At 33.6% G+C, this 4,478-nt stretch overlaps 1 pseudogene; it reads right to left on the bottom strand.

Annotated features, from left to right (window-relative positions):
• Positions 1 to 1,256: 1,256 nt before the first annotated feature.
• Positions 1,257 to 4,478, bottom strand: part of LOC107865093 — a 13,670-nt pseudogene continuing 10,448 nt past the window's right edge.

Here is a 4,478-nt window from a genome sequence, read left to right as displayed (position 1 = left end):
AGTGCGTTCGTAGTTTGACACATTTTAAGGTACTACCATTTTTTTGAAGTGATTCATTTTATCTTGGGAGAATATATTCCATAACCTTGGGTATTTGAAGGGAATAATTTCCTCAAGGACACACCATAAACTCGGTGGATTTGAATCTTCTAATTTTAATCTCTTTCTCAACATTTGGTGTTTCTATTTTCCATAAAATAATTTGAACTTCATTTTTTGTTGCTCTTAAGTTGAGTTGAACTTATTGTTGAAGTTCAAAGTTGTGAATATAGAGTTCGAACTTCATTTGGCATACTTTAGTTTGAAGATGTGTTTGAAATTCTTGTTAAAAATATAGATTTTACAAACCCAATACCAACAAATATAACCTATGGGTATTCATCAATTCACTCCCCTTAAGAGTATGTAAGGTTGTAAAACCCTCAATAAGTACACTTATTAAGGATGTATTTGGATTGAAGAAATATATTATTGTGACTGTTTTTCTATTTTCTCATGTTTGATTGTCTTAAAAATTTTGAAAAATATTTTTCAAATGGACTTATTTTTAAATTATAAGAGAATCTTTTCCTATTCAAATTATAATAACTGCAGAGAACCTGTACAACTACCATTGAAACAAATTGTTGAAGAATGAGCAATAGATTTACATGGATAATAAGCCGTCAACAACTGTTTGTTAGTAAGTAGATATTTTTCATTTGGTGGTTAGTTTGTTAGCCGTTAACTATTAGATAGGTATTAAATGTGTAAAGAATCAGTTAATTTAACTATAGTTAGAGACAAGCTGCATTAGTATTAGTAGCACAGTTAACCTCAGAGATTTTATCACTTTACATTCAGCAAATACTCAATACAACAGATGACTATCTCATTACAGTTTCCCTTTCTTTTTCAGAACAAATTAACTGCCCTTCATTGCATTAATAAGAATCATTGATTGGTTAATGTAAATATACTTATTTCCTTCATAGTAAGACGCAATGAATAATATGATCCACTATTTTACACATTTTTTATCCATATCAAATATGGACGGGTCACATATAAATTTATCCGTTTTGATCACCTGACTCATTTTGCCCCGTCCATATATATTTGACTTGATCCGCCTAATTTCATCCCCTAATATCTAACATGTAAGAAAATCAAGAAATACAAAGTACTAGAAATATTGGAAAATTATCTAAATTTCCCGTGGGGTAATTGATGAAGGTTGAGGGCTATATGCACGCTATGTATAGAAATTAATTATTCTAGGGCATTAAGTCGACATGGTTAACCTCAGTCATATTGCGGTAGAATAAACCAAAATTTTGCTCGGTGCCAGCGGGCTTTTGATTTTCATTGAAGAGAGAAAAAATGTATGTCTCCAAAACTTTTCCAGGCCTCGTAGGAGTTGCTCGACTAGAAGAAACATGTTCAATCAAATTATTTGCATATGTTTGAGCATTGTCTATAGTTTCATAGACATCGCCAGCACTCGGCCATCCTGCCTCCGTAACTACAACTTCTACTGTTGGTTGTCCAACTTTCTCTAATACAGAAAACAGGGAGTCCACCATTGCATAAAACAGGTTGATGTATTGGAATGGACATTCACTTACCACTGGATCCGTGCTTCGGAAAAGTGCGTAGTCTAATTGAATTTGGGAAGGATTTCCAGAATAGGCAAAATAAGGATAGACGTTAGCCAGTAACGGATATTGCCTTGCAGCTAAAAATTGTGCGATTGGCTGCATAAATTGAATGACATCCTCGAAGAATACTCCATTCGAAGGGGCATATGAGGTTCCTAAAACTTGTAATGAGATTGTCGTTGAAACGGGTATATCAAGATTCTTGGGTTTTAGTGCGAGTCCAAATTGTGCAAGGCTCCTAATACAAAAGTTGCTAATGGTCCTGATATAACTTACATTACCTGCGGATATGTATGTAAAATTAATAGTTGAAGCATGTGGAATGACGTTAGTGAGTATCCAATTTGTTGCAAAGGTTGGATCAGTTGCTAGTGCTTGCAGGTCTTCATTTCGAGTACGAAGAATTACAGAAAGGCCGGAACCCTCTAGTGCCTTTAATACGTCTGTGTTAGGATCGAAAATTTTGATGTTTTGAATGCTTTTGGACTTTAAGAAATTGATCACTTGAGCCGGCGGCGGCAGATTATCCCCCAGGAGCCCATAGTTCACTCCAATTCCTTCAACACCTTTTTAACAAGAAAAAACATATGAACATTAATTCCGGTTAAAAATGATTGGGCAAGATATGGAGCAGTTACAGCTTACGGAGAACATGATCCTTGATAGGAAGGTTTGGAGGATGTGAATTAGGGTAGAGGGATAGGGGGTGGGAGTGCGTCGGTAACAGTAGGGGAGAATTATTTATGTGTGGCTGCAGTTTCTTGTTCGTGATGTTAGGTGATGTCTATGATTTCGGATAGATAGTTTTTAATATTATCTTGTGGTTGTAGTGTTATCTTGTGACTAGTGGTGTTAATTTATTTTGCATAGTATACTAGTTTATATGTATTTATGTTTTTATGTTTGTTATACTGTTATCGGTCCTAAGCCAAATGTCTATCAAAAACAGTCTCTCTACTTCACCTAAGGTAGTGGTATGGTCTACATACACTTTACCCTCCCCAGACTCTACTACGTGGGAATACACTCGGTATGTTGCTGTTGTTGTACGATGGTCTTGATATCTTGTTCCATATAAATTTTTTCTTAAAAGTCAAGTCTTTATAAGGGGTGGTCTTTGATTTTTTGATCCCGCTTAATAAATTTTGCTTATAAGTAGACGTTCTAACCCTTACCTATAAGATAGTCTGTTCATGATATTACAAGGCAATGAACTTACATAACTGGCCAGAAGTCCTGAGAAATATTGCAAAAGTTAGATTTTAGATATGCTGCTCATAAAGTAGACATTCTAACTCTTACTTATAAGGTAAACGTTCATGACATTTCAATATAATAAAAACTTCCATAATTGATCAGTGGTTCTAACTTAGATATGTTGCCCATAAGGAAAAGGTTCTAACTCTTGTTCATAAGGTAGACGCTCATAACATTTTAAGTTAATAAAATTGCACAATTAACTAAAGAATCTGTCTTATTAGAAAAAATTAAAATTCTTTAAGGGTGATAAAAATTCAAATCAAATATTGAAAAGATAAAAATTCAAAATCGGACACTTCTACAAGACACTAAACATAAATCAAAACATATAAATTTAAATGTGCCCTTAAATAACATATGTTTTACTAACATAAGAAGTGAAGAGGGGCTTTGAGTTGTAGGTGGCAAAAGAGTTTGAAAATGAGGTGTAGGTGACACAAGTCTTAATAATTTAGTGTATGTGACAATTACTTTATTATGGATTAAAAAAAGTTGGGTAAGTTTGAGAATAGCCCACAAGTTTTTAAATTTACAAGTTGATCCAAATGTTTACCTAGTATAATAGAAAATGGAGGGAAAAAGACATTTTTATCTCTCTTCTCATCCATTGTTGTTTTCTCTCTCTTAGCAATTTTTGTTGTTTATTATTGTTGCTTCTTTATTCATCATCTTCTGCTTTATTATCACCATCTTCTACTTCATTATCATCTTCATCTTCTTCTTGTTTACCATTGTTGTTGTTGTTGTTACCACTACTACTGCTATTTGACCAATTTCTTCGGTCAAATTTTGTTTCGTACATTACTTTCCACTTTGGTATTACTTCATAGGAGACTTTGGTAAGTCAAATTATGATTTTTAGTTGAATTTGACATCTGTGTAACTGCTATTGTGCTGGTTTTCAAAGAATAGATAGCATGCGAGCATGAATACAACATAAGATCTATCTGTTTAAACAGATCAATCATATGTTGTGACAGATGAGACATCTGTTTCAATGGAAGACTCATATGTTGGATTCATGTTTATGATTCTATAGTAACATAACATAAATCGAATATATGGGTTATCTGTTGCATCATAAACCCATCTATTTCAAGAAATTAGTTATCTGGTGCAACATGATAAATATTTGTTGCAACATATTAGTAACCTATTGAAAAAGAACTTGAACTCGATTCCAACAGATGTGTCATCTTTTGCAATAGGGTAAATATTTGTTGCAACAGATTAGTAACCTGTTGCAACAAAACCTAAACTTGATTCGAACAGATGGTAAATATCTGTTGCAATATATTAGTAACCTGTTGTGATAGAACCTGACCTCGATTCCAATAGACGCATTGTCTATTGCAACAGGTAAGTCATCTGTCGTAATAGTTTAATTTTCTTTTACAACATGTCACTTATCTGTTGGAATCAACTTCAAATATGCCTTAGTACTGTAATATCTATCCCAACAAGCGCTTCATCTGTTGCAACAAATATATAGTTTTGTTGCAAGATATGGTTCACCCGTTACAACAAATGTCTCTTCTGTTGAAATCAGCTTCAGGAGCATTACATGAATCCCAACAG

This window comes from Capsicum annuum, chromosome 3, assembly GCF_002878395.1.
Source record: "Capsicum annuum cultivar UCD-10X-F1 chromosome 3, UCD10Xv1.1, whole genome shotgun sequence".
NCBI lineage: Eukaryota > Viridiplantae > Streptophyta > Magnoliopsida > Solanales > Solanaceae > Capsicum > Capsicum annuum.
This window is presented reverse-complemented; position numbering and strand designations above follow the sequence as displayed.